Genomic DNA, 19,855 nt, shown 5'->3' with positions numbered 1-19,855 from the left:
AGAATAGGAATTTCATTTAGTTGTAATTTGTTTTCAATCTCATTTTCATTTTCATTTTGTAAAGCCTATATAAGGCATCATTTTCATCTTTGTTAGGAAGCTTAGCTCTACTAGAGAGCAGTGGTAATAGGAGCTCTCTTTTAATTTTCTTCTTTGAATTTGGGATTGGGGAATTGGGAAGGAGAAGTGATCTCTCTTCTTCCTTGTTCTTACTTCTACACTCTCTACTCTTTGTTTTAAATCTTGGATTGAGATTGAAGAAATTATGTTTCATTCTTAATCTGAGATTCATCTTGTTCTTCTTCGGCATAATTGAAAAATTGGATTTGAGTTTTATTTACTACTTTCATCTTCTTTTCTTCTGCAAATTTGTTCTCTGTTGGATCAAGGAAGGAATTGAGATCTAGACTTGTTTTCTAGTCTCTTTGATCCCCTGAGATCTTCAACTTCATTTTACAATTAAGCTGAGTTTCATTAATGTTTTGCTTCTTCAAGTAATTTTACTTTTCTGTTTGAGATTTGCTACAATTTTCTCTTGCTGCAAGTTAAAATTCAATTTACATTGAGTTTGCTTTTGACCTTTGGTTCCCATTGCTTTCTGTTCTCATTGCTTTCAATTTACTTTCATGCAACTTAAATCTACTTGTTCTTCTGCACTTTAGATTTGATGCTTGCTGCAAATCTCATTTACATTGCCTGCACAATTTTAAATTCCTCTGCAATTGCTCTAAATTCTGATTCACTGCAATTTTGCTTCTCTATTTACATTGCTCTCAATTTACTTTCCTGCAATTTAAGCTTTCTGCAAGAGTTCTAAGATTTGATCTATTGCTTTCTTTAATTTCCAGCACCCAGCCCCATTTACATTTGATGCAATTTACATTTCTTGTCATTTAAGATTTTGCAATTTACTTTTCTTGCTCTTTAAGCTTCTTCCAATTTACTTCCTGCAAACTTAAATTCCTTGTCATTTACATTCTGTTGCTTAAATTTCACTCAATTCACTTCAATGTTAGCTTGACTAAACTAATCACCCACTAAAGTTGCTTGTTCCATCAATCCCTGTGGGATCGACCTCACTCTAAGTGAGTTTTACTACTTGATGCGACCCGGTACACTTGCCGGTGAGTTTTAGGTGTTGGAATCCGTTTCCAACCCATCAAGTTTTTGGCGCCGTTGCCGGGGATTGATTTAGATCAATAATGATTAAGTGGGTGAGAGGTCTAGATCAAGCATTTTCTTTTCTGTTTTAGATTGAAACCAAGGCATTTGAGTTTTTACCTCACTAAGAAATTCTCATCTCTGATATGAGCAATTTCAATTTTCCTTTGTGTTGTTTTTTCCAAAATTCAAATGGAGTTCAACTCATCTTATGATCAAACAAATTTTATGGGATATTACCCACCATTACCAATCTCTAATGGTAGCTGGGAATATCACCAAGAAAATACAAATTCTAAGCACTCCAATCCATGGAGATTTGCTTCAGAGACACAATATGAGCAAGAGAATCATATGGGATATTTTTCTCCACCACAAAATGATGCAAGTCATTATTCTAATGGTGGCTGGGAGTATCACCAAGGAATGAAAGAGCATCCACCCTCATGTCCCAGTTTCTCATTTGAAAGATCTTCATCACTTGATTATGCCTCAACACAAAGTTTCCTCCAAGATCCATACAAGTCATCCCACCAATCACACAACTCATCCCACACCCCTCAACATAAATTCACCATAATACATCCATGTCACCAAAATTATTCTCAACCTTCATCTCTTCAATGGTCTAAAGAACCCTTAGAAAGCCGATGCCAAGCCATTGAAGTACACAGACAACTTGTGGAAAGATACACACAATCCCAATCCTGGAAAGAAATCCTCTTTAAGAAGATGATGGGCCCTTAGAGCAAATAAGGAGGAACTTAGAACCATCAAACAGTGAGGATGAAGACAAATTTATGGGTGAGGAAGTGGAAAAACAAGAACAAAAGGTCCCTGTGTCAAGTGAAATTGCAATGAAGGATGAGGAACATGAGCCAAGGATTTTACATTCACAAAAGCTACTTGAGGTGACAATAAAACATAAAGATTTCCTCCTAAAGGAAGTAATGGAAAATCATGAAGAAGACATGGAGGGAGATACTCAAGAGAATTCACACTCAAGAGAAGTAGAGAAGTGCACAGAGGGAGAGCTCATTGAACCACCAACTCAGAAGTCCCTTGATGAAGACAAAACTCCAATAATCACACAGCAACCAAGTCTTGAATCCAAAGAAGTGAAGGCAACTAGCAAGAGCACCAATTTTTTCCCTAATCCAGTGGTGCACAAAATCGTGATCGTTCATTCCTTGGTAACGGCGCCAAAAACTTAATACGCACATTCATAATCTTAGTTCTAGACTTGTTTTCTAGTCTCTTTGATCCCCTGAGATCTTCAACTTCATTTTACAATTAAGCTGAGTTTCATTTCTGTTTTGCTTCTTCAAGTAATTTTACTTTTCTGTTTGAGATTTGCTACAATTTTCTCTTGCTGCAAGTTAAAATTCAATTTACATTGAGTTTGCTTTTGACCTTTGGTTTCCATTGCTTTCTATTCTCATTGCTTTCAATTTACTTTCATGCAACTTAAATCTCCTTGTTCCTCTGCACTTTACATTTGATGCTTGCTGCAAATCTCATTTACATTTCCTACACAATTTTAAATTCCTCTGCAATTGCTCTAAATTCTAATTTACTACAATTTTGCTTCTCTGTTTACATTGCTCTCAATTTCCTTTCCTGAAATTTAAGCTTTCTACAAGAGTTCTAAGCTTTGATCTATTACTTTCTTTAATTTCCAGCACCCAGCCCCTTTACATTTGATGCAATTTACATTTCTTTTCATTTAAGATTTTGCCAATTTACTTTTCTTTCTCTTTAAGCTTCTGCCAATTTACTTCCTGCAAACTTAAATTCCTTGTCATTTATATTCTGTTGCTTCAATTTCACTCAATTCACTTCAATGTTAGCTTGACTAAACTAATCACCCACTAAAGTGAGTTTTACTACTTGATGCGACCCGGTACACTTGCCGGTGAGTTTTAGGTGTCAGAATCTGTTTCCAACCCATCAATGCCCCTATTTATAAAGAAGAAACTGGGAATTCAAGAAGCACAAGCAACAAGGATTACCCTGCAAATGGCTGACCAGTCCCTGAGGCAGCCAAATGGGCTAGTGTAGAAAGCACTTGATAGGGTTGGAGAATCATTCCTCACAGTAGACCCTGTGAAACTTGACAAGGGAAAAGATACAAATGACTCCCTTATTAAGGTTGAGAGAGGAAAGATGGTGCTAAGGTTGCAAAAAGACTGGATGGTGTTCCAGGCTCTTAAACCTCCACTGCCTATAACGACCCAACTCCCAGTATGCCATGGTTATACAAGAAGCCAAGTGTTACCAACTTGTTCTCCCTAATTATTAACTATTACTTAATATATGAGCATGTTCCTTGTTAGAACGTTGCCAATCTTACGAGTAACTTTTTTTTTTATTCGCTGCGGATGATAATGTAAAATAAACAAGCATACATTGAGAGCAATAAAAGCAAGCATAGAGAAATATAGAAATATAGCAGATAATATACATCATGTACACTATAACAAAACATGTAGCGTTTACACAAGATCAAGTCAGTTTACATCCTCGTCAACCTACGTAGCTAATATATACACGACACTCCCAGGGCCTGGCCTATACAAAAAACCGCTAAACTGGCGCCCAGGCTAGCCTAACCACTATATAGCTCCTAGCTCTCGGGTGTACTAACACAAGTGAGAGACTAACTAATGGATAATGTCAAACTAGAGTGTCATCAAAAGAATGCCCCTACTGTTGTTAAACTATATCTACACGTGGCCGTTCGGAGAATCGTCGTGAGGCTCATCCATCTCCTCATACTGCTCTATCTCTATCTCAGGATCCTCCTCCTTCTCATCGTCCGCAGCTACAGCTATACCCTCAGATTCACTAAAAATACTGCTATCACTATGTACAAAACCATCCGCGAGCACAGGTCTATTCACGTAAATAGGAGCTACCTCGTCATCCGGTAGTGTCGGCTCAGCAGGCTGTGGAAAGTCAGGGATCGGCTCAAGGGGAAAGTCCCACTTGGTGGTATCACAGGTACGTAGTCACCAGCTAACTCGGACCCACAGGAATGATAGGCTCAGGTTCCACCACATTTAAAGCTTGAGCTAGTATAGGGTGTCCGGGACCATCGGGAAAAGGATGCCCAGGTGCGTCAGGGTGTAACCAGGATAAGGGAAAGTCGTAAGGAGCATCGGGGTCAAAATGCAGGCTAGACAGAGGATGTTGGAAGGGACAGTTTCGTAACGCGTAACGTCTCATACGAGGCTTCGTACTCAAAATGTAGTAACCGTAGTACATTGGATCCTCGTAAATGTATAGGTCTTCGACTGCATAGAATATCACGCCCGTTTCCATCTGAAAGGGAGGAAGGGAGAGAAGGGGGTAAGAACTGGGGAGTTCTTAGTAGGGCCGGGGTTATTAGTTACGTTCATTAATTCCATGTTGTTTAGCAGATAAATAGCAGAATACCGAGAAGCAGTGGACAAAAGAAGTAGATAATGAGAGAAAACAGAGAAAATAGAAAGCAAAACACAAACCAGAGAATACAAGAAAATAAAACACAGACACAGTGAATATAATACAAACAAAGAAAGCATGCATTCAAACAACAACCATAACAGAGTAAATGCGCAACCAAGTATGATGCATGTCTAGCCCTAATGCAGGTAATGAGCTCATCTGTCGGTTTCTACCCGCTCCCGATGTAACCCGAAGCGGCTGAATCGGGTATGGTTTTCCAGTCAGCATAGGTACAGTTCTCACTAACTGACGTATGCCTCATATCCTCTGTAAGCAAACTCTGCCTTACAGGTGGCGGCATTCTAGCCGTGTATGAAATCATATCCTTTGTAAGCAATCCTTGCCTTACAGGTGCGGCGTTCTAGCCGTGTATGAATTAATATCCTCTGCAAGTGATCCCAGGTTATCAGTTGCAGGTATAGCTCTCAATAGCTGTGTAGCACTGGAAAATGTTCTGTGGCCGTACCACTATCTATCTAACTGCCTTTACGCAGCAGATCATCACATAATCATCCTCATTACCGTCATTCATTATCATTCACATTATTCATCATCACTTTCACATTCTTATGCAGTACCTCTTTCTTTCTCTGTTCAATCATACTATACAAACTTTACATCTTTCACTTTTACAATATCTTGGCTCAAACCATTTCTCTTTATCATATTACTCTTTTCTCTTTGTATCTCTTTACTCTCCTCTATTCTCTGTATCTCTTTTCTTTTCTCTGATTACTCTTTCTTTTGTATCTATATCACTTTTTTTCTCTTTATCTCTTTACTTTACTCTGGTTACTCTATTCTCTGTGTTACTTTATTCTGCTCTGATTTCTCTGCTTAACGTATGTATTTAAAGCTTATGTAAATTTCTGTATGAATAGTTAGCCTGTCCCAAGTATAGGTTCATTAAGTCTATACTGAAACAGTTTAACCTTTCATATAATACCTAACCCTAGTCACAACTCAAGGACTAACTATGTTGCCCTAGTTCGTTCACTAATTTCTGTCTGTTTTTCTGTCATTAAAACCTTACAGACTTTTCTTTATTTTTTTATCTTTTCTTCAACTTTTATCATTCTTTTATCTTTGCCTCACTAATATGTTCTTACCACTCCCTAAGTCTTTTATGAAGGTAATTATGAGATTCTGCGCTTAAAGTTGTCTTTCTAAGGCTTTTACAGAAAACTGCCTTTTTCGCATTATTTTATTATTTTTATTAAAATATTATTTTTAATTAAATATTATTATTTAATATTTTATTATTATTTATTATTTTATTAATATATTTTCGAAAATTACCTTAACTTTTACTTTTAACCTTTAAAATTTACTTTTTACCACCCGTAACTTTTAATATTTCTACTTTAACCACCCTAACTTTCAGAAATTACCAAATAACCCCTCAAACACCAAAATAATTACAACCTTGCCCTTTTTAAGATCTAAAACCTGTTCTTCAATGTTCTTCATCACACTCAAAGTGTTCTTCATGTTCTTCGTAGATTCTTCAGATTCTTTCTCTGCTTTTACCCGTTTTTTAGTTTTTTCAGCAACCGATTTTTACCATAATTCATAATAAATTTCCAGCCACTAAAACCCCATCTTTTCTACATTATTTTAACACAAATTGAACCCCAATTTAAGGATTATGGTTCGTTTTTCCAGCTGCACTCAAGAACATGTTTCATAGCTTAAATATCATCAAATTTCATCAAATTTTCACCAAAATTTCAACAAGAATCACTCATATAAATCATCAATTTCAAGCACATCCAAACCATATCATAATCACACAACTCAAACACAATCAATCAAGATTAAATTCCTCAAGCCCTACCTTGATTTGCTGCTCCAAATCCGGTTACGATTTGAAGTGTTCTTAAAGCACTTTTTCCTCCTAAAATACATCAAGAACAACTTTAAAACTCTAAACCATCAACTAAACGAACTTCAGTAGCATCTTAGGAAGGTTATCCTCACTTTAAACATGCAGAAAATCAAAGATCTTTGGCCCACAAGTAAAGCTAAGCAAGAGATCTAAGGAAGAAAATCAAGAAAACACTTGTCTAAGCATGTTTTCTTGAAAACTGAATTGAAGAGGGAGGGAGACAGCCATCTCACCTTATTTCCAGCCTTGATATGTTATATGGTTATGTAGAGGAAGAAGAGAGGATCATTTTGGTGAAATCGGAGTTTTGATTTGAGTTTTAGTTCAGAAGAAATCAAGCTTTGAAGATTAGGTGTTCATGAAAGTTTCTCTCTTTTTCTCTCTTCCTATTTTCGGCCACAAAGTGAAAATGAGCCAGCCTTAGGGGTTTTGGGGGTGTAGGGTGAGTTGTGATTGTTTGGCTTGGAGGTGGATTAAAATAATATTAAAATATCTCAGGTGTATAACTACTAAAACTAGATGTATCAGAACACTTGCAAAAATATCTCTAAAAATTATTTTCTGAGCTACTAGCATAAATGACACTAGTAACATATTTTTTATGAGAATAAAACATGTATAATGAGGCCTTAGCATTGCTAAAGTCATCAAGGAGTGTTGGTGCTAAGCTGCACCAGTAAACTGTGAACTCGGTTAAACCGATTTTCTGTTTTTAACTAAAACTGACCAGGTAACCTTATAATATCATTCAAGAAGCTTCTAATACTCATATAATGATGATATTATCATATTATGTCTCTTCTCTCATGAATCGAGTCCTGTTCATCAAATTGAGACTATTTACGAAAAACCGAATCAAAACTCCGGACCGATACAGTTCAAAAACTAGGTTCTTCGTGACTGCGTTATCGAGCTTGCCTCGGAAATGGTTCTAGCTTAAAGATGACATAATGACAATGAGGATTGAGATACTTGATGATATATCAAAGGTTCTCCCCTTACTGATCTTCTGGAGAAATCCGTACTTTCAGAAAAGATCTCGCGTACTCGAAAATCAGGTTTGTACACTGCCTCCTTGCAAGGGAGGTACCTTCATACAACATTTAGTATATAAGCCTCCCCCTTGATTGAAACCAATTCAATCCCCCCAAGACCAAACGTAAGTTTGGTGTTGGATGTACACTATCTACTAAGGAGGAAGGCCCCAAGAGGAAGATGTCTAGGGGCTGGAAAAACAAAAATATCCCTACTGAAGGCTTCTCAACCGGGATGAGAGTAGTATTCACTGCAAGCCTAATCCTGCTCATGTAGTGAACAGGATCCTATGTCTTAAGCATACTTAAATCATAGATTACTTTCAATTCTTTGATTTGGTTTGAATTTGTAGAAATTAGTGATAAAAAAAGAAAAAAGCACAAAACAAGCATGAAAGACGAAAGGAGTTTAAAGGCTGAAGCAGAGAAGAGAAGCGTCAAGGAAGAGCGCCTTTGGCGCAACTGATGACTTGGATCATCGACCCCTTTTTCTTAACTAAAAGGACCATAAAAGAGCATAATCTCATTGAATTAATGCAATTTCATGAACCAAATGATATATAGTATGGTACATTGCTTTGAAATGGGGTTGTGCTAAATTTCAGGTGAAAAGAGCAGCAAAAAGGGAAGGAAACAACAAATAAAGCTGGGCATGCCAAGCTTTTGAAGCCAAATCTCAAAGAGGGTGTGCCACTTGGTGCAATGGGCGTGGCACACCAAGTTTGTGAAGCCAAGTCTCAAAGAGGGCATGCCACTTGGTGCTAGGGGCGTGGCACGCCAGGCTTAAGTTCCAGAGGAGTAATTTTGAGCCCTACTATGGGCGTGGCACGCCAAGAAGTGGGCGTGGCTCGCCGGGGCATATGCCAGTCTGACCTCCTCTCATTCAAAAGAAAATATCTTGAGCTACACAACTCCAAATGAGGTAATTCCAGTGCCATTAGAAAGTAGACATCCAGAGCTTTCTAACCATATTTAATACTTTATGATGGACACTGGAATTAAGGAAGATATTGAGCCTGAAAACACAAGAAGAAAAACACGTCACTACAGAGTTACCAGCCCGACCTCTTCATTTTCAAAGGAACATAACTTGAGTTGTAGAGGTCCAAATGATCTGATTTTTATGGCGTTGGAAATCTGACATCAAGAGCTTTTCAACGAAATATAACATTCTAGGGTGGATGTTAAAACTGGAGGTGGAAAAGGCCATTATTTCAGCATTGCAAAATCTAGACGTGTCACTTGATATCGAAGGCATGGCACGCGAGCTCTATTTTCATAATGGTCGTGGCACGCCAGGTTCTGGCCGTGGCACGCCAGTTCTAATGGCCAGAGAGAAAGATTTTGTGCATCATTGAAGGTGTGGCAGGCCAAAGAGTGGGCATGGCACGCCAGTTTTGTAACATATGGGTGTGGCACGCCAAGAAGTGGGCGTGGCACGCCGGGCTACTTGATAGACTGACCTATCCACCTTCAAATGGGCATAACTTGAGTTACAGAGGTCCAAATGAGTTAATTTCAGTGGTGTTAGAAACATAACATCTAGGACTTTCCAACATTATATAATACTTTATAGTGGACATTCAATTTGAGGCCTAAAGAACTCCATACTTTCAACATTGGAAAGTGGGTCACAATCCAAAGAGCGAATTCAAGCAGGAGTGGCACTAGAACTCACATGCCAACTTCTCCCTGCAGCCTCCAGCCTTCAACCAAGCCCACTCCAACTCTCACTCAAGCCATAATTTTCAACCAATCAAGGCCACAAGAAGAATCTAGAATAATTTATTTTCATTTCATTGTAATTTGCGTTTAATTTCATTTAAGTTTGTAATTTAGGAGAGCCTATATAAAGGCCTTAGTTTCATAGAATTAGGGGCATTTTTCTGGACACGCCACTTCTCTTCCATTTTCTTTCTTACTTGTAAATATTTTAGTTATGAATTACTAACTCTTTCCATTGAGAAAGAGAGCTCTATTGCTATTTGATGGATTGATTATTTTTATTCTTCTTCTTCTCTTCATCTCTCTTTGATTTACTACAAAGGATTTCGTTCTTCATTTTAGCATTCAATTATCTTGGAAAAGAGGTTGAATTTATTTGGGTTTCATGGGAACCTTGGAAGAGGAAACATGAAACCATGCTTGAAATCCCTTCTCACAGTTGAGTAGTGATGAACGGATTTTTGCTAGTAAAGAATTCACAATAAAGTCTCATTGCTAGTATAGTTTCTAAACCAACAAGAATCCTTTCATAACCGAAGTATTCAAACCTCGCGTCGTCTCTCAAGGAATTGCAGGGAGGTGTAGTTATTATTGGTTATGGAAAAGTATCTTTTTGGGGTTTTGAATAAAGAATAAGGAATGTAAATGACAAGAAATTAAATTAATAACTAGAAAAGATCTTGGCATGGTATGAGAACTAAAAGTCCTATCCCAACTATCCTTATCAATTGTGACATTAATTGTCCATTGCTCCCACTTAGTTAACTTCTAACTATGAAGGAAAGTCAAGTGGATGAATCAATTTGATTCCTCCAGTCTTAGTCAACTCCTAAGGAAAGACTAGCTTTAGAGGGATCCAAATCAATTAGCAACTTTCAACTATCAATCAACAAAGGAGTTTGATAACTCAAGAGTCTCCAATTACTCAACCAAAGCCAAAAGTGCAAAAATCTAATTCAAAACCCTCCCAAGCATTCTATCAAATACTTGGAAGGCATAACATAAAAACATAGAAAACTAGCAAGGAATATTAAATCTAAATAACCAATTGCAAACATCAATAACTAACAAATAATAGAAGAAGCAATAAATATGAAATACCTCAAATTGCATTAAATAGGAATTTTGAATCTAACATGAAGAGTTCATAAATTAAATTGGGAAAATAAATAAATCAACAGGAGAGAATAAATAAACTATAATGCTAGAATAATTAAAAGTGGAAGAGAAACTAAATTAAAGTAGAGTAGAGATCTCAAATTGAAAAGAACTAAACCTAAAAACCCTAAAACCTAGAGAGAGTAGAGAGCCTCTCTCTATAAAAATATGTGAGTGAAAGTTGTATGAATGAATGAATTGTTGTGTCTGATGAATGAATGAAAGGATGGATTATTCCCCCACTCTGCAGCTTCTATTCTGTGTTCTCGAGCTTGGAACTGGGCGCAAAAACAGCCCAAAAATTGCCACAGCGTTTTCAGCATGTGGAACATGTCATGCGTATGCGTCAGTCATGCGTACGCGTCGTTTGAGAAAAATTCCTTGTCATGCTGATGAGCGGATAATTTATACGCTTTTTGGCACTATTTTTAGTATATTTTTAGTAGAATCTGGTTACTTTTAGGGATGTTTTCATTAGTTTTTATGTTAAATTCACATTTCTAGACTTTACTATGAGTTTGTGTGTTTTTCTATGATTTCAGGTATTTTCTAGCTGAAATTGAGGGACTTGAGCAAAAATCAGATTCAGAGGTTGAAGAAGGACTGCTGATGCTGTTGGATTCTGACCTCCCTGCACTCAAAGTGGATTTTCTGGAGCTACAGAACTCAAAATGGTGCTCTTCCAATTGCGTTGGAAAGTAGACATCCAGGGCTTTCCAGCAATATATAATAGTCCATACTTTGGCCGCGTTTAGATGACGTAAAAGGGTGTTGAAAGCCAGTTCTATGCTGCTATCTGGAGTTAAACGCCAGAAACACGTCACAAGCCAGAGTTGAACGCCAGAAATATGTTACAAACTGGCGTTCAACTCCAAGAATGACCTCTGCACGTGTAACATTCAAGCTCAGCCCAAGCACAAACCAAGTGGACCCCAGAAGTAGATTTATGCATCAATTACTTACTTCTGTAAACCCTAGTAACTAGTTTAGTATAAATAGGACTTTTTACTATTGTATTTTCATCTTTGGATCATCTTGGGATGTCTGGTTCTTAGATCATGGGGCTAGCCATTCGGCCATGTCTGAACCTTTCACTTATGTATTTTCAAACGGTAGAGTTTCTGCACTCCATAGATTAAGGTGTGGAGCTCTGCTGTTCCTCAAAGATTAATGCAAAGTACTACTGTTTTTCTATTCAATTCAACTTATTCCGCTTCTAAGATATTCATTCGTACTTCAACCTGAATGTGATGAACGTGACAATCATCATCATTCCCTATGAATGCGTGCCTGACAACCACTTCTGTTCCACCTTAGATTGAATGAGTATATCTTGGATCTCTTAATCAGAATCTTCGTGGTATAAGCTAGATTGATGGCGGCATTCATGAGAGTCCGGAAAGTCTAAACCTTGTCTGTGGTATTCCGAGTAGGACTCTGGGATTGAATGACTGTGATGAATTTCAAACTCACGAGTGCTGGGCGTAGTGACAGACGCAAAAGGAGGGTGAATCCTATTCCAGTATGATTGAGAACCTCAGATGATTAGCCGTGCTGTGACAGAGCATTTGGACCATTTTCACAAGAGGATAGGATGCAGCCATTGGCAAGGGTGATGCCTCTAGACGATTAGCCATGCAGTGACAGCGCATCGGACCATTTTCCAGAGAGGATTAAAAGTAGCCATTGACAACGGTGATGTCCTTACATAAAGCCAGCCATGGAAAGGAGTAAGATTGATTGGATGAAGACAGCAGGAAAGCAGAGGTTCAGAGGAACGAATGCATCTCTATACGCTTATCTGAAATTCTAACCAATGAATTACATAAGTGTTTCTATCCTTATTTTCTATCTATTGATTATTTATGTTCGAAAACTCCATAACTATTTTATATCCGCCTGACTGAGATTTACAAGGTGACCATAGCTTGCTTCATACCAACAATCTCCGTGGGATCGACCCTTACTCACGTAAGGTTTATTACTTGGACGACCCAGTGCACTTGCTGGTTAGTTGTATCGAAGTTGTGAATGAAACACGATTTAGTAAGACGTGCGTACAGAGTTTCTGGCGCCGTTGCCTGAGATCACAATTTCTTGGATCTTGGGTAGGAGAATTGAAGGAATTCTATTTCAATCTCATCCTGAGACCTCTTTGTTTCTTTACTGCACGATTGAATTTAAAATTTCTGTTAATTGCTTATGTCTTCTACTTTCTCTGCAATTTACAATTTACAATTCCTTTGCAATTGTTCTTGTTGGATCTAGGAAGGCATTGAGATCTAGACTTGGTTATCTAGTCTCTTGGGTCCTGAGATCCGGATCTCTCATTTTTAATTCTCTGTTTATTGCTTTCAAGCTCATTTTACATTTCTGTTTTAAGATCCGGTTCAATTCAAGTCATCCTTTACTTCTCTGCTTGTTGCAATTTTACTTTTCCTTGTTTAATTTCTGCAAATCCAATTCCCAATTTCCTTTACAATTTAAGCCATTTACATTTCTTGCACTTTAAGATTCTGCAATTTACATTTCTTGCGTTCTAAGTTTCTACCATTTAATTTCTTTCTCTTTAAGATTCAGCACTTTAATTCCTGTTCTCTTTAATTTCATGCCAATTACCCATTCCCTTTACTTTCCATGCGATTTAAATTCTGTAAATCACAAATCTCTCAACCAAATCTTGATTCGCTTGAATAAATCAACCACTAAACTAAAATTGCTCAATCCTTCAATCCCTGTGGGATCGACCTCACTCTCGTGAGTTATTATTACTTGATGCGACCCGGTGCACTTGCCGGTGAGTTTTGTGTCGGATCGTTTTCCGCTACATCAAGTTTTTGGCGCCGTTGCCGGGGATTGATTAGATTGACAATGATTAAGTGAGGTGGTGATCTAGATCAAGCACTTTTTCTTTATTTTTCTCTAATTTTGACTAACCCACTAACTGTTTGAATTTTTGCTTAAGCTAACTAAAACTTCATTCTAGCAGTAGATTGAAGTGTCACTGGTTTGTGTGTTTCTTATGTTCTGCTTGTATGTCAGGTACAAGAAGAACCACACCCACCTTTCATGAACAAGACGAAAGAACTCTCAGGAGGTTAAGAAGAGCTGAAAGAGGGAAAAATATTGTTGGAGAAGAGGAATCAGAAGAAGAATTCCAGGATATGGAGGAACATTCAACCAATCCACCTGGTGGAGCAGACAATAACAACAACAACCCACCCCAGAGGAGAGTTTTGGCCTCCTATACCTTTGCAAATGCTAGACATTATGGAAGCAGCATTCTCACCCCTAATGTCAATGCAAATAACTTTGAATTGAAGCCACAACTCATTACATTGGTCCAAAACAACTGCTCATTTGGGGGAGGACCATTGGAGGATCCAAATCAACATCTATCTACCTTCTTAAGGATTTGTGACACTGTCAAGTCCAATGGCGTGAATCCTGAGACTTACAAGCTTCTGCTGTTCCCGTTCTCATTAAGGGACAAGGCCGCACAATGGCTTGAAACTTTTCCTCAAGGAAGTATAACTAGTTGGGATGATTTGGTTGCCAAGTTTCTAGCCAAATTCTCCTCGTCCCAACAAAACATCAAGATGAAAGAGGGAGTACATCCATTCATACAAGGAGGGGAAGAACCATTGTTCAAAGTATGGGAAAGATACAAGAAGGCAAGCAACAAAGCGGATTTCCAAGCGTTCTATGAAGGATTAACCCCGGAAACAAGAAGAGCGGTGGATCACTTCTCAGATGGCCTGCTCAATGCAACAGCAACCATCCAAGGAACTGCAGAGTTCAATGACAAGAGAGCCAATAACCAACACTCATTTGAGACCCCACAGAATGCAACTTCAGAAAAGGAGATAATGAATCTTGAAGGAATGAAGGCAGTCATGAATCAAAGCAAACAGCTACATCAACAAACTCAGCAACAATTGGAGTCAATAGCTAGACAAATTGATTTTCTCCATTCTACTACAGTGAATGCACAATTTCCACCATGGAAGCCACATTCTTATCTAAGAATGAGGGAATCTCAACATCAGGAACAAAGGGACTTCAACTACAACAACCCCAATTTCCCAAACCTGTAAAAACACCACCATACCAACAACAATCACTACATACCACCACACTACCCACCCTTCCAACCCCCAACACCCCACAACCAACCAATCTCACAAGACTCTCAGAGGATCACCAATCTGGAGATCTTAGTAGAGAGAATGATGACACATCAAGAGATGATAAGCAAACACCAGGAGGCCTCACTCGGGAGAATTGAGAGGCAAATGGAACAATTAGCTAAGAATCTCACAGAAATGAGTGAGAAGAGGGCTAAAGAAAAAGAATCACTCATCCATGATGAACATCACAAAGCAAAGCCTCACTTAGGAGGACAAGGGGACAAGGAGAAGGAAGCTCAGAATCTGAACTGAGCAAGCACAGAGGATGTCAAGCTAGTGACAATAAAAGAGCGCTTGTTGGGAGGCAACCCAACCGGAGGTAACCATCTCTTCATAGCTATTTTAATAAAAAGGTTAATTAATTTTATCTATATTGCAAGAAGCTAAGTTTGGTGTTGCACACCAAAATAATCTAAGGGAGAATGAAGGATTCTAAGTTTGGTGTCCCACCAAAATTTCATCATAAAACACATTCTCACTTTCTGCATAATGTTGGCTTCAAGCATATTGGATGAACTAGTTAGCTATTTTGCTGTTTCCTAGTTTTCATTTCCATGGCTTTTGAAAAAGAAAAAAAAAGAGAAAAAAAATTATCACACATGGTTAATTTGATGCATGAAAACCATTGGCAAGGTACTAAGTTTGGTGTTCCCACACCAAAGTAAGTTCAAAGGCCTACAAATACATCATGCAGACTAACCATTGTCTCTAAGTGCTTGGAGAACAAGCAACTTTCAATATCACTGTAGAGTACCATACAAACTTTTGGGAAGATTAAACATCATCAACCAAAGAGATGAAAGATGAACGGGAAGGCCAGCACTAATGATGATGAGAAGAAGGAAAGCAAGCAAACTCCAAAAAGTTGTATTGTTAAGTGATTGTTTTACATCAAACACTGCTATGATTGAAAGCGATATAATACCCCTGCCTGTCTGCATGGTATAGTTCTCTATAATTCAATAAGCAAGATGCTTGATCATTCACAACATTTTTCTCTTCAAAACTTGTTTGCACTCAATGTTCAAAAATGCATCACATGAAAGTTCTTTGAAAAGAAGGATGGAGGAATTAAACAATTTTGTGATGACAAGTCATCTTAGCCTAGTTTCACTAGCCTTTTTCTTTCTTTTTCAATTGAATTATGCACTTTCTTGAGCCATAAGCAAGCCAATTGGGTAGATTTTCATGTTTCCTTTTATTTAATCAACCATAGATGAATTAATGCAATTTCATGAGGTTTTATGCTATAATTGTCACATATTATGAAAGAATGAATATCTCATGATTTTGAGCATAGCTTTGATGTGTTTGGTTTATTAATGATAGGTGAAGAAATCTTGGAGAAAGGTTGAAGCAAGGAGGAAGAGAGGACAAAAAGTTTGAGCAAAAGTTTGCCTCAAACTTTAGCTCAAACTTTTGGATTAATTGAAAACGAACCAGGGAGCAAAAAGCTGGACCAAAAGTTTGCCTCAAACTTTTGTGCAAACTTTTGGGCAAAAAGCTTGAGCAAAAGTTTGCCTCAAACTTTTTGGCAAACTTTTGGCATCACAAATCAACACCCTGGAGAGCAAAAGTTTGCGCCAACGTTTGCCTCTAACTTTTTGGCAAACGTTGGCGCATGAACAACACACCCTGGAGAGCAAAAGTTTGTGCCAACGTTTGCCTCTAACTTTTTGGCAAACGTTGGCGCCATGAGTGTGCAAGGGGAGGCCAACGTTTGAGCAAAAGTTTGACCCCAAACTTTTGCCCCAACGTTGGTATCAGCAAAAGAGGGTGGCTGATGTGAAAAGTTTGAGTAAAAGTTTGCCTCAAACTTTTACTCAAACTTTTACTCAAGCTTTCATGATTCCAAACCTGGTTCAATTCGGTTCTTCTCCAAACTCCAAGAGTAATCAACCAAGGCCTCTATCAACCCAATTCCATCAAGAGCAAGGGCCCAATTGAAGGCTTGAAGACCATTTGAAGAAAGTGTATAAATAGCATAGGATTTAAGTTTTTCGGGGAGTTTTTCCTTTAAGTTTTTCAGAGAGCTTTCCTTTTAGTTTTCATAAAGAGTTTTCGGAGAGCTTTTGGTGTTGAGTGAATTTTAATTTCTAAGTCTTGGGGAAGGAGAATTGAATTCCCTTCCTCTTAGTTTTCTTGCTTTCAATTTCAATTACAATTTTTCCTGGATCTTGGGTTGGAGAATTGAAGGAATTCTGTTTCAATCTCATCCTGAGACCTCTTTGTTTCTTTACTGCACAATTGAATTTAAAATTTCTGTTAATTGCTTCTGTCTTCTACTTTCTCTGCAATTTACAATTTACAATTCCTTTGCAATTGTTCTTGTTGGATCTAGGAAGGCATTGAGATCTAGACTTGGTTATCTAGTCTCTTGGGTCCTGAGATCCGGATCTCTCATTTTCAATTCTCTGTTTATTGCTTTCAAGCTCATTTTACATTTCTGTTTTAAGATCCGGTTCAATTCAAGTCATCCTTTACTTCTCTGCTTGTTGCAATTTTACTTTTCCTTGTTTAATTTCTGCAAATCCAATACCCAATTCCCTTTACAATTTAAGCCATTTACATTTCTTGCACTTTAAGATTCTGCAATTTACATTTCTTGCGTTCTAAGTTTCTGCCATTTAATTTCTTGCTCTTTAAGATTCAGCACTTTAATTCCTGTTCTCTTTAATTTCATGCCAATTACCATTCCCTTTACTTTCCATGCGATTTAAATTCTGCAAATCACAAATCTCTCAACCAAATCTTGATTCGCTTGACTAAATCAACCACTAAACTAAAATTGCTCAATCCTTCAATCCTTGTGGGATCGACGTCACTCCCGTGAGTTATTATTACTTGATGCAACCCGGTGCACTTGCCGGTGAGTTTTGTGTCGGATCGTTTTCTGCTACATCAAGGGCCACGGCCAAGACTCATAAAATAGCTGTGTTCAAGAATCATCATACTGAACTAGGAGAATCAATAACACTATCTGAACTCTGAGTTCCTATAGATGCCAATCATTCTGAACCTCAATGGATAAAGTGAGATGCCAAAACTATTCAAGAGGCAAAAAGCTACAAGTCCCGCTCATCTGATTGGAGCTATGTTTCATTGATAGTTTGGAATTTATAGTATATTCTCTTCTTTTTATCCTATTTGATTTTCAGTTGCTTGGGGACAAGCAAAAATTTAAGTTTGGTGTTGTGATGAGCGGATAATTTATACGCTTTTTGGCACTGTTTTTAGTATGTTTTTAGTAGAATCTGGTTACTTTTAGGGATGTTTTCATTAGTTTTTATGTTAAATTCACATTTCTGGACTTTACTATGAGTTTGTGTGTTTTTCTGTGATTTCAGATATTTTCTGGCTGAAATTGAGGGACTTAAGCAAAAATCAGATTCAGAGGTTGAAGAAGGACTGCTGATGCTGTTGGATTCTGACCTCTCTGCACTCAAAGTGGATTTTCTGGAGCTACAGAACTCAAAATGGCGCGCTTCTAATTGCGTTGGAAAGTAGATATCCAGGGCTTTTCAGTAATATATAATAGTCTTTGGCCGAGTTTAGACAACGTAAAAGGGCGTAGAACGCCAGTTCTACGCTGCTGTCTGGAGTTAAACGCCAGAAACACGTCACAAGCCAGAGTTGAACGCCAGAAATATGTTACAAACTGGCGTTCAACTCCAAGAATGACCTCTGCACGTGTAACATTCAAGCTCAGCCCAAGCACACACCAAGTGGGTCCCGAAAGTGGATTTATGCATCAATTACTTACTTCTGTAAACCCTAGTAACTAGTTTAGTATAAATAGGACTTTTTACTATTGTATTTTCATCTTTAGATCATCTTGGGACGTCTGGTTCTTAGATCATGGGGCTGGCCATTCGGCCATGCCTGAACCTTTCGCTTATGTATTTTCAAACGGTAGAGTTTCTGCACTCCATAGATTACGGTGTGGAGCTCTGCTGTTCCTCAAAGATTAATGCAAAGTACTACTATTTTTTATTCAATTCAACTTATTCCGCTTCTAAGATATTCATTCGCACTTCAACCTGGATGTGATGAACGTGACAATCATCATTATTCCCTATGAACGCGTGCCTGAAAACCACTTCCATTCCACCTTAGATTGAATGAGTATCTCTTGGATCTCTTAATCAGAATCTTCGTGGTATAAGCTAGATTGATGGCGGCATTCATGAGAGTCCGGAAAGTCTAAACCTTGTCTGTCGTATTCCGAGTAGGACTCTGGGATTGAATGACTGTGACGAACTTCAAACTCGCGAGTGCTGGGCATAGTGACAGACACAAAAGGAGGGTGAATCCTATTCCAGTATGACCGAGAACCTCAGATGATTAGCCGTGCTGTGACAGAGCATTTGGACCATTTTCACAAGAGGATAGGATGCAGCCATTGGCAAGGGTGATGCCTCCAGACGATTAGCCATGCAGTGATAGCGCATCGGACCATTTTCCAGAGAGGATTAAAAGTATCCATTGACAACGGAGATGTCCTTACATAAAGCCATCCATGGAAAGGAGTAAGATTGATTGGATGAAGACAGCAGGAAAGCAGAGGTTTAGAGGAACGAATGCATCTCTACACGCTTATCTGAAATTCTAACCAATGAATTACATAAGTGTTTCTATCCTTATTTTCTATCTATTGATTATTTATGTTCGAAAACTCCATAACTATTTTATATCCGCCTAACTGAGATTTACAAGGTGACCATAGCTTGCTTCATACCAACAATCTCCGTGGAATCGACTCTTACTCACGTAAGGTTTATTACTTGGACGACCCAGTGCACTTGCTGGTTAGTTGTATCGAAGTTGTGAATGAAACACGATTTATTAAGATGTGCGTACAGAGTTTCTGGCGCCGTTGCCTGAGATCACAATTTAGTGCACCACATGCGTACGCTTCAGTCATGTGTACGCGTTGCTTGTCTTCTACGCTAGTCATGTGTACGCGTTGCCCATGCGTACGCGTCACTGCTAGCTTCTCAAAACTTTATTTTCTCACGTTCCTTCCAATTTTGCATGTTTCCTTTCAATCCTCTAAGCCATTCCTGCCCTATAGAGCCAGAAAACACTTAACACATAGATCACGGCATCGAATGGTAATAAAGGGTAGTTAAATTTGATAGTTTAAAGGCCCAGGAAACATTTTTTCAACTATATCACAGGATTAGGAAGGATTTGTAAAACCATGCAAA

Source organism: Arachis hypogaea, chromosome 15 (genome assembly GCF_003086295.3).
Source record: "Arachis hypogaea cultivar Tifrunner chromosome 15, arahy.Tifrunner.gnm2.J5K5, whole genome shotgun sequence".
Lineage (NCBI taxonomy): Eukaryota > Viridiplantae > Streptophyta > Magnoliopsida > Fabales > Fabaceae > Arachis > Arachis hypogaea.
Note: the sequence above shows the minus strand (reverse complement) of the source record.